This window comes from Saimiri boliviensis, chromosome 3 (genome assembly GCF_048565385.1).
Source record: "Saimiri boliviensis isolate mSaiBol1 chromosome 3, mSaiBol1.pri, whole genome shotgun sequence".
Classification (NCBI taxonomy): domain Eukaryota; kingdom Metazoa; phylum Chordata; class Mammalia; order Primates; family Cebidae; genus Saimiri; species Saimiri boliviensis.
Window position 1 is genome coordinate 995,669 of NC_133451.1, and position 11,863 is coordinate 1,007,531.

An 11,863-nucleotide genomic window follows, 5' to 3' on the forward strand; every position below is an offset into this window, starting at 1 on the left:
CCCAGCTCTTGTTCAGTGGCACTGGTGGCCTTTGGGAGTCGCGTCTACGCAGGTCACCCCTCCCCGCGGCAGCACTCCGGGGCCCCTGCCCCCATGGGCTTAACCGTGGATAGGAGTCTGCGCGGCCCGGGGACCCCATCCCGAACCAACGAGCAGGGACCCGCGGAGGCGGGCTCCAAGGCCAGCTGGGAAGGCAGTCCGGGATGAGGGGGAGGATGTTGGGGAGACGCAGGAAAGGGACTGCGGGCTGTGGAGGGAAGGAGCGGGCCGAGCTGCCGTGGGGGCTCCCCTGGTGGGGGCACCGAGGCCACAGGGGGATTCCGGGAGTGGAGGGCGAGCTGGGGACCCAGTCCAAGGAGGGAGGAGAGCAGGCCCCTGAAATGGTGGAGGGGAACTCTGTCCTCAACTCAGTCCTCAACCTGGGAGGATTCTGTTTGTCCAGAAGCTGTTGGTTAAGCTGCTGGGGCAGGGCCCTGGGTGGGCCCCCAGGTGAAGGCAACGTAGGGAAAGCTTCAGGGACCCCGACCCTCCAGGAGCTGTGCTTGACGGGCCAGACGCACACTGAGGAATGTGAGTGACCAGGAGGGGCTGTCTGGAGGCAGCGGGGGGATGTCCAGGCCGAGACCCAGAGCAGAGGCCTTGCGGCAGGTGCCTCTCTGGAGCCGACTCCTGAGGCCTGCCTGCGCTGGGAGGCCCAGAGTCACCACCCCTGAGTGTCCTGTCTCCTCCGCCAGCCCCCAACCCTGAGCCTGCCCTCAGCCAGGCCCCAAGACCCCTGTGCCTTGGCTCTGGGAGAGCTGGGACCCAGCCACGCTGCCCGTGAGGAGGTGTGGGCTCACGGAGCCCACGTCCCGCGGGCCAACTGCAGCCGACTTCTGAGGAAAAACCGCTTCACCGACATGCCCTTCACCATCAAGGAGACAGTGGACAGCGTCCAAAATGCCTGGAAAGCCCTCTTCTGACCATTTCTACCAGAATCTGGTGCTTTCTGACGCACACGTTAATTAAAATGGTGGGCAGGGCGTGCTTCTCTCGGATTCTCCACGGACTTCCTAGGGTGTCTTCTGAGGCCACCAGCTGCTTCTCGCTAGTGGGGCCTTAAAACTTTGAACTGAGGCCTGGATGTCAGCACCCGCCCGGATGGAGCTTGTCTGCGGCGGAGACAGCCCTGCACGGCCCTGGACTGTCTCGCCCGCTCCTCCTCCCTTTCCCGGCCGTCTTGGTCAGTCTGGGCTGCTGTGACAGGCGGCCACAGACTGGAGGCTTAGACCACAGAAGTGTGTCCTCAAAGCTCTGGAGACGGGGGTGCTGGCCCGTCAGGTTCCGGTGAAGGCCTCTCAAACCCTGCTCCTGAGGATGCCAGCGTGCTGAAGTCTGATCACACTGCAGATAAAACTGTCCCCCTAAATTCTATGTTGAAGTCCCAACCCCAGCACCTCAGAATGTGACCTTGTTTGGAGACAGAGTCTTTGCAGAGTCAACCACGCTAAGGTGCGGTCATGAGGACGGGCCTCACTCCAGCGCAGCACGTCCTTACGGACAGAGGATCTGGAGACACAGGCTCGCGGGGAGAGGCCGCGGGAGGATGAAGGCGGAGGTCGGGGCGGCGCGTCCTCAGGCCAGGCACACGGCGGGCTTGGAGCTGGAAAGAGGTGGGGAGAGGACAGACCGGTTCTGCCTCCAGCCTCGGGAGGAGCCAGCCCTGAAACCGGAGCTCAGACTGCTTGGCGCTGAGCTGTCCGTGAGTAACCGTGGAAGCACAGTGAGCATTGATTCTGGGGTTTAAACACATTTAGCAAGCAGGTGTATTTGCAAATGCAGGATCTGTGAACAAGGCGGCCAGCTGGTGCATGTCACGTGCGCCCAGACCCCCCACACGGTGGCTTTTGGTGGTCCCAGCTTTCCCGCCATCCCACTGACCTTTCCCTTCCGCAAGGGGTGTGTCTTGTTTAAGCACCTGCATCCCCTGAGGTCTTAAAGAGGCTCCCCAATTGGGAACGGAGTCTTTTTACCTTTTACATTTACATCTGTGAGCCAGCCAGGACTGATTTGGGGGTGTCATGTGAGGTGGGGTCCATCTGCTCGTTGGGGACGCTCTCCCTACCGCTCTGGGCACCTCCGCCACAAGGCGGAGGACCAGGTAAACGCAGGCTGGAGCTTGCACGGGTTTCAGGAAGCCTGAAGTCGATGGGGATCTCTTTAAGAAGGAGTGCAAAATAATTGTTATAAAATTAGATGGAGGCCGGGCGAGGTGGCTCACACTGGTAATCTCAGCACTTTGGGAGGCTGAGGTGGGCAGATTGCCTAAGGTCAGGGGTTGGAGACCAGCCTGGCCAACATGGCAAAACCCATCTCTACTAAAAATACAAAAACTAGCCGGGCATGGTGGCGTGTGCCTATAATCCCAGCTACTCAGGAGGCTGAGACAGGAGAATCGCTTGAACCCAGGAGGTGACGACACAGTGAGCCAATATCGAGCCACTGCACTCCAGCCCGGGTGACAGAGCAAGACTGTGTCTCAAAAACAAATAAAATTAGAAGCATATTTATTCAGGATGAGAGAAGAACTTGTAACAAATTAAGCATTTCTAAAAAATTGACTAATAGTACAAGCACCACGAGATCCAGAAAATACCATGACTTTTTCTTTGTGATGGTCTGCTATGATACCCTTTTATCCACTTTTTTATTATGTCTTACAATTTTGCAATATCATTTCCCAAAGAGAAAAGAGGAAGATGAAAGGTAATCCTCAGGCCGTCTAGCATGTGTGATTTTATTTTATTTTATTTCATTTTATTTTATTTTGAGACACCGTCGCCCAGGCTGAAGTGCAATGGCGCGATCTCGGCTCACCGCATCCTCCACCTCCCAGGTTCTAGCAATTCTCCTGCCTCAGCCTCCTGAGTAGCTGGGATTACATGTGCCCGCCACCACGCCCAGCTAATTTTTTGTATCTTTAGTAGAGACAGGGGTTTCACCATGTTGGCCAAGGTGGTCTCGAACTCCTGACCTTGTGATCCGCCCTTCTGGGCCTCTCAAAGTGCTGGGATTACAGGTGTGAGCCACTGTGCCTGGCCTAGCATGGCTGATTTTTTTAAAAGTGTGACTCGCTTTACAGAAGTGGACTGAATGACTGTTTACGTCATCCACATGGTGAAGCCTGTTGTGAAATGTGGAGGAAACTTGCTCAGGTTTCTCTCTTCTGCAGGCTGGTGGGTTTCGGTGCTGCCTTTTTTTTTCCCAGGTGCTGATCCAAGGCGCCCTCTGTGTCCATCAGGTTCTTGTGAGGCTGGTGTGAGGGTCCTGCATTCTCTCGTTGATGCTGGCATTTCCTGTTAAATCAGCAAGGTCTTTCCTCCTCTTCCAGAAGTTCCTGTGAGTCACTCCTCTTTGTTCATTGCCATGGTTGTTGCTGGAAGCTCTACCCCAGGACGTCTGGAAGGAAGTGGCCGGGAAGGGCATGGCAGACGCTGCTGACCCTGCGGATGTCTCCACAGCTAAACATCCCCATGCCAGGCCCCAGCGTGCCCACTGCTTCTGCAGTGCCAGCCCAGCAAGAGGGGAAGCTAGAGACAGGGTGGGACCCCTTGTGGTCAAGGAGCCTTCACTTAGTAAATTTTACAAAACTGTGTGCTACCCTTGGAAAGGGCTCTGCCATCTTCCTCTGACTCCATCCCACGGTGTGGACCTGCTGTGCCGGAGCATGGCATGGCCTGGGCTGGCACAAGCCCTCTACAGGTCCACATTTTGGCAGTACCAGGCTCCCTCCCCAGGCAAAGCCACTGGCCTCTTCTCGCTTCCAGGGCTGATTTCTGGAAGCTGCACACCTTTGTTCTAAAATATGTACCTGGGTTTGCTTTGAATCAGGTGTGGTAAGGTGGCAGATGTGGAGACAGCTGCCTGCAAAGAAGACATATGTCATTTCCCAAGAGAAGGGGGCACAGCGCACAGGGCCACGAGGTGGTGGGGAGCCCCAGTTCTTGGGGCCTCTGCAGGAAGGGCAGATGCAGCAGGGTGGGAACTGCAGGGTGAGATCAGGATGGGTTGGAGTTGGAGTGACTTCCCTGGGCCCTGGACGCAGCAGCCCTCGTGGGCTGGTACCTCGCCCTGGGGTGACTAAGGGCAGGGACATTGGCTTGGTGTGAGTGTGACAAGGAAGTTGGGCTCTGAGAGAGGTGGTCTCTCCAGGATCAAGACCCCCAAGGCCAGTGCATTAAGAATACTCAAAACAGACCAGGCATGGTGGCTCATAGCTGTAATCCCAGCACTTTGGGAGGCAGAGCAGGGCGGATCACATGAGGTCAGGAGTTCAAGACCAGTCTGGCCAACATGGTGAACCCCCATCTCTATTAAAAATACAAAAATTCGCCAAGCATGGTGGCAGGCACCTGTATTCCCAGCTACTCGAGAGGCTGAGGCAGGAGAATTGCTTGAACCCAGGAGACGGAGGTTGCAGTGAGCTGAGATTGCGCCACTGCACTCCAGCCTGAGTGACAGAGCCAGACTCTTTCTCAAAGAAAAAAGAAAAAAATGCAGTTAATACAGTCAAGATGGACAAGAAGTAAAGGGAAAAAAATTCTACCCTCTTAGAGATACAAGCCAGATTTTAAAGACAAAAACGAAGATTTTGTTTAAGAGGGAAAACGAGAAAAGGAGGGATCACGCAGTGGACAGGGGCCATCCTAGGGGCTGCTTCCCTCCCCTCCTTCCCTCTTATCAGCCAGAGACAGCAACTAAAAACCAGGGCTTAGGGCAGATCAGAGCCTAAACAGAAAGAAGGGATGGGGGTGGGGAGAAAGGAAAGAAACAATAGCCACCCAGATACAAGCAGAGAAAATCAAGGCCCGATTTTGCCTGCTGTCTTCCCAAGAAGAAATAATGGGTGCCTCACGTGGGTTTCCAGAACCTCAAGGCTGCAGCCTCCCCTCAGGCCCCACACCTGGCACCCAGCAGGGTCCCCACAACTGACTCCCCAGCCCAGGAACTGGCCACAGGGTTTCTCGCAGATGCAGCCTCCACTCTGCCCGCCTATGCCTGTTTCAGCCACAGTTCCCCGCCACCTTCAAGGACACAGCCCCGCATCCAGGCTGCACCGGGACCTCCGAAACCCAGCCCTTCTTCTGAGGCGCGGGCTCACATGCATGGATGGTGCCCTCCTGCTGACACGTACCCCAGTATCTTTTAGTTCTTTTTGGGTTCTGGTGGCAACGTATTCCTCTTTCCTAATTTTACGTCCAAATGAAAAACAGCCAGGCACAGTGGCTCATGCCTGTAATCCCAGCACTTTGGGAGGCTGAGGTGGGAGGGTCGCTTGAGCTCAGGAGTTCAAAAACAGCCTAGGCAACACAGAGGGACCCTGTCCACAAACAAGTGAATAAAAAATCAGCCAGGCATGTGCATGTCTACCGTCCCCTCTACTCAGGAGGCCGAGGTGGGAGCCTTACTTGAGCCTGGGAGGTCAAGGCTGCAGTGAGCTGTGATCGGGCCACTACATCCAGCCTGGGGGACAGAGCAAGACCCTGGCTAAAAACAAAACAAAACGTTAAGATCTTCAGGCACAGCCGGGTGCGGTGGCTCACGCCTGTAATCCCAGCACTTTGGGAGGCTGAGGCGGGTGGATCACGAGGTCAAGAGATCGAGACCATCCTGGTCAACATGGTGAAACCCCGTCTCTACTAAAAATGCAAAAAATTAGCTGGGCATGGTGGCACGTGCCCGTAATCCCAGCTACTCGGGAGTCCGAGGCAGGAGAATTGCCTGAACCCAGGAGGCAGAGGTTGCGGTGAGCCGAGATCGCGCCATTGCACTCCAGCCTGGGTAACAAGAGTGAAACTCTGTCTAAAAAAAAAAAAAAAAAAAAAAAAAATCTTCAGGCACTCTTGCTAGTGCCCTCAGAGACTCCACTGTAGAGGCGCTAGCAGCCTCTTCTTAGCTGTCTGGCATCTCTCAGCCTCTCCTGACAGCCGTAAGCTGCTCAGCGGCTTCTGATGCAGGAACCTGCTCCTCTTGGCCCTGTGCCATCCACTCTTAAACCCACAAGTGACTGGCTGCCACCAGTTCTCAGACCCTGAGCCCCTGACCCCATCGGCAGCCGCCAGTATGTTCTGGGTCACAGGACCAGCACCCTACAAGCTCAGCTCTGCCGGCGAGGCCTCTCTAGGCAGGATAGACCAGCGGCCTCTTCCCCAAGGTTATTGTAAGCCATTGTGCCATTACCCGAAAGGCGTTGCCTGCAGGGAAGAGACCTGTGTGAATGTCTCCCCTCACAGAGCCCCAAAATCGATATCAGGATTGCACACGCACACAGTGAGGCCTTCCTCCTGGCCTGTCATGGCCGGGATATGTGTCTCCCCACGCCTCATTAAAACAAACCTGGGGGCACATTTTAGGACAATCTTCCTTGTCTCTTGAGGTCACTACAGCTTCTTCTGTGTCAAATCCCCTCCACTTCCCCTTCTAGGAACACTGGGGTTACACTCAGGGCCCACCGGATAACCAGGATCACCTCTGCCTCTTGGATGCTTGCCTAATACACCTGCAGGCGCTTGCCACGTGAGGTGACAGGGCCGAGGGCGTCTGCGGGCAGCTCTCCTTCCCTCTCGCTCCGCTGTCCCTTGCAGCACCTGAGCTGCTGGTGCTGTGAATACGTGAAACCCTGTAACGTGACTGTTTTATGTGGTTGTGATTCGTTAGGTTTATGTACAATGTACCCTTTCTGCTGCTTTTGTCGGGGCTCAGAAAATCACACCCTAGAGTGAAGGCCTTGGAATCCAGGCCTGCTCCTGCCCCGTCTCTGGCTCCTCATTCTCCCAGATGGGTCGTAGAAACCTGAACCCCTTTGCCCTAAAGCCAACCATGAACCTAAAACTATGACTAACTTTTCCTCCGCCTGTGTAAAAACTGGCCTGCCTTGTTTATAGGGGGTCAGACCCTTATTCCAGGGGGGTATGCCCCACCCAGCAGGAAGGAGAGCTACAGAGAGAGGCTGCCATGTGGGCCTCACTGGGCTCCTGCAGTCTGTGAGCCTGTTAGTCTGTCAGGTCTTACCCTTTCGTTCAATCCTATTTCAAGAACCACAGGATCTAAGTATAAAAATGCAGTCTCCAGCCGGGACCAGTGGCTCACACCTGTAGTCCCAGCACTTTGGGAGAGGAGGTGAGGAGTTCAAGACCAGCCTGGCCAACATAGTGAAACCCCACCATTGCACTCCAGCCTGGAGTATTTTTAGTAGAAACGGGGTTTCACCATGTTGGCCAGGCTGGTCTCGAACTCCTGACCTCAAGCAATCCACCCACCTTGGCCTCTGAAAGTACTGGGATTACGGGTGAGCGACCGTGCCCAGCCGAAGAACACCATTTAATATTTTCTTTTCTTTTTTTTTTTTTTTTGAGACGGAGTTTCGCTCTTGTTACCCAGGCTGGAGTGCAATGGCACGATCTCGGCTCACCGCAACCTCCGCCTCCTGGGTTCAAGCAATTCTCCTGCCTCAGCCTCCTGAGTAGCTGGGATTACAGGCACGCGCCACCATGCCCAGCTAATTTTTTGTATTTTAAGTAGAGACGGGGTTTCACCATGTTGACCAGGATGGTCTCGATCTCTCGACCTTGTGATCCACCCACCTCGACCTCCCAAAGTGCTGGGATTAAAGGCTTGAGCCACCGCGCCCGGCCAATATTTTGTTTTCTTTTGAAATAGGTTCTTACTCTATCACCCAGGCTAGAGTGCAACGGCATGATCTTGGCTCACTGTAGCCTCTGCCTCCCGGGTTCAAGCAATTCTCTTGGCTCAGCCTCTCAAGTAGCTGGGATTACAGGTGCCTGCCACCACTCATGGCTAATTTTTGTAATTTTAGTAGAGACAGCGTTTCACCATGTTGACCAGGATGGTCCCAAACTCCTGACCTCAGATAATCCACCCGCCTCAGCCTCCCAAAGTGCTGGGATCATAGGCTTGAGCCACCGCACCTAGCCCAAAATTTTCTTTTTCTTTTCTTTTCTTTTCTTTTTTTTTTTTTGAGATGGAGTCTCCATCTTGCTGCCCAGGCTGGAGTGCAATGGTGCGATCTCGGCTCACCGCAAACTCTGCCTCCCAGGTTCAAGTGATTCTCTTGCCTCAGCCTTCCGAGTAGCTGGGATTACAGGTGCCTGCCACCACACCAGCTAATTTTTTGTATTTTTAGTAGAGACAGGTTTCACTATGTTGGTCAGGCTAGTCTCAAACTCCTGACCTCAGGTGATCCACCCGCCTCAGACTCCCAAAGTTCTGGGATCACAGGCATGAGCCACTGTGTCCAGCCGCAATATTTTCTTAAGTGAAGGTTAAGGTGACAAAGATTCTCACATTTTCTTTTTCTAAAATGTCTTTATTTAACGTTCATTCTTGGGATATAGTTGTTGCTGGATTTAGAGTTTTAGGTTACCTAAATCTACTTGCTTCTGAGGGTTGGTGTTTTTGCTGCCCGTGTTTCTGTTGCTGCTGTTGAAAGGTCCCTCTTTTGGTTGTGCGCCTTGGAGACACCAGGTCTCTCCTCCGTCCCTGGGGCTCCTTTTACTCTTTCCCCTTTGCCTTTGGTCTCAGCTGTTTCATTATGATATTGCCTGTGTTTTGCTTTCCCTGTGTTTTTCCTAGTGGACTTCACAGCACTTTTTGACTCTGTGGCTTCATGTCTTTCATCACTGTTAGAAAACTATCAGCTACCACCCCATCAAATACCGCTTCTGCCCCTTCACCCTCTTATTTCTGGCTGGGAATCCAATTACACTGTTAGACCTTCTTACCATGTCTGTTCTGGAGTGTCCGTTATCTTTCTCTCCGTGTTTCATGATGAATCTTTTTTTTTACAACCTGTCGTCCGTTTATTTAATTCTCTCTTTCGTTGGATTTTTTTTTTTTTTTTTTTTTTCAGACAGGGTCTCACTCTGTCACCCAGGCTGGAGTGCAGTGGTGTGATCTCTGCTTACTGCAACCTTCACCTACTGGGTTCAACCAATTCTCCTGCCTCAGCCTCCTGAGTAGCTGGGACTATAGGCACCCGCCACCACGCCTGGCTGATTTTTGTATTTTTGGTAGAGACAGGGTTTCACCATGTTGGCTAGGCTGGTCTCGAACTCCTGGCCTCAGGTGATCATGCACCTTAACTTCCCAAAGTGCTGGGATTACAGACCTGAGCCACCTCTCCCAGCCTAGCCAGATTTAACATGCTGTTAAACCAATCTGTTATGTTACCAGCTTTACTGAGATATGATTTACATACAATAAAATGGGCCAGGGACAGTGGCTCATGCCTGTAACCCCAGCACTCTGGAAGCCCCAGGCAGGCAGATCATGAAGTCAAGAGATTGAGACCATCCTGGCCAACATGGTGAAACCCCATCTCTACTAGAAATAGAAAAATGAGCTGGGATTGGTGGTGCAAGCCTGTAGTCCCAGCTACTCGCGAGGCTGAGGCAGGAGAATTGCTTGAACCTGGGAGGTGGAGGTGCAGTGAGCCGAGATCGCACCACTGCGCTCCAGCCTGGGTGACAGAGGGAGACTGACTCTCTCTCTCTCTCTCTCTCTCTCTCTCTCTCTCTCTCTCTCCATATATATATATATATATATATATATATATATGCAAGATCAAGTGTATCGTTCGATAAATTTTGAGTAAGTTTCATGAAATTTTAATCCTTTTTTCAATGTTTTCATTTTGAAAAATTTCAAACTCACAGAAAACTCACAATACCAGTGCATCGTTTCCACCCAGGTCCACCGATGGTTAACGTTTGCTACCTTTGCTTTAATCTCACTATCTCTGTTTGTAATCTAAATGATTGGTTTTGCTTTAATTTCCAGAGCCATTTTGGGTACAGACCTAATGACTCTTCACCTCTAAACACATCAGCATCGATCACAACTGTGATGTGATCATTGAGTCATTTACTCATTCTGGAGTTTATCACTGGCAGAGTTTTATTACACAGTATACAAGACATATTTCAAATTGTGAATGTCCCCATCGTGCACCTTATAATCCTTTTTTCCTGACCCAGGATTCATTCCAGCACTGTGCAGTGAGGATTTCTGTTTGTTTTCGTTGTGCTTGTTTTACCTTCCTCCCGGGAAGGTTTACTTTTCTTCCGGCAGGTGTCCAGGTGAGCGGCTCACCTTAACTCTCTCAGGGCTTGAGGTGATTTAAGGAGGGCTTTGGACCCTGCAAAGACAATTCTGTTTCTGGTTCACCTTTGCTTTTAGGGGAGGGCCCTTTGGGGCCCCAAGGAAAGCCCAAAGTCTCTACCAGGCCTCCCTGCCTGAGCCTGGACTTCGGGCCGGTGGCCCCAGTGTGCGGAGCACGGCAGCGCCTCGCCAGGTCCCGCGTGGCTGGGACACGCTGCAGGGGTGCGGCGTGCGGGCCCCGCAGCTCCAGCGCCCCGGACGGCTCTGCGCGCGCTCCCGGCTCCGGCGGCTGCCCTCAGGAGGCGGCTGCTCTGAAACAATTCAGCCTCCGTGGCTGCGTCCTGCGTCCTGCGCTGCAGTGTGGGGCTGGGGGTGTCTTACTTCCCCCTCTGACGCTCTGAGGAACTGTTTTTAAAGCGGTTTATCTACCGCCCTCGTTGTTTTCGCTGTACTGTTGGACTGAGCGTCTTACCCGCTGTTCCTGCAGACCGTTCTGTGCTGGCATGTTCTTCTCGCCTTTCCCTCCCTCTCTTACCTTTCAGTTTTTCATTGAGTTGTCGGTGTGTGTGTGTTACGTTTTACCTCCCTGCTAATTTGGGATATATACACACCATTTCTCTTTTAAATGGCTAATCGTGACATTTCGCCTTGCAATTTTAACATCAGAAGAACTAGGGTTAAGCAAATATTTTAATCCCTCTCCCCAAAATAAAAAGACCCAGAACACCGTCGCTCTAATAATCTGCCTCCCAATTTACAGGGGATTATTGTCCAGTATTTTCGTTTTGTTTGTAGACTATTCTTTTTCTTTTCTGTTTTAGAGGTGGCGTCTCCATTTGTCAACCAGGCTGGAGTGCAGTGGTGTGATCACAGCTCCTCTCAGCCTTGAACTCCCAGGCTCAACCAGTCTCCCACCTCAATTTTGTGAGTAGCTGGGACTCACAGGTATATGATATCACATCTGGCTAATTTAAAAATATAGATATCTTTTTTGTACAGATGGGGTCTTGGTACATTGCCCACGCTGATCTCAAACTCCGGGCCTCAAATGATCCTCCAGTGTTGGCCTGCAATCCCGAAGTGCTGGGAGTGCAGGTGTGAGCCACTGCGCCCAGCCTGTTCTTTCCATTGTTCTTGTTTTCATACAGTGTTTGCTTGGATTCACACATGCAGGCTGGACTACAGTTGTCCTGTGGTATCCTCAGGGTATTGGTTCCAGGATCCTCAGAGATACCAAAATTTGCAGGTGCCCAAGTACCTGATATAAAATGGTGTAGTATTTGCACATTACCTACGCACATCCTACTGTGTGCTTTAAATCGATGACTTATAATCCCTAATACAATGTAAATGCTCTGTAAATAGCTGTTATACTGTATTATTTTAAAATTTGTATTTTTTGTATTGCTTTGGCTTAAAAAAAAATATTTTCAGTCTGCTTGGCTGAATCCACGGATGTGAAGCCAAGTGTAAGGAGGGCCCAGTGTGCTCTTCTGGGATAATTCTCCTGCTTGCTAAAGCGCACGCTTTACTCGGGAGGCTGGGGCGAGAGGATCGCTGGAGCCCTGGAGGTGGAGGTTGCAGGGAGCTGAGACGGCGCCACTGCACTCCAGCCTGGGCTGGAGCAAGAGTCTGTCTCAAAAAACAAAAACAGAAAAACAAGACAAGAATGGCTCAACTCATATAGCACCGACGGGCCAAGCTT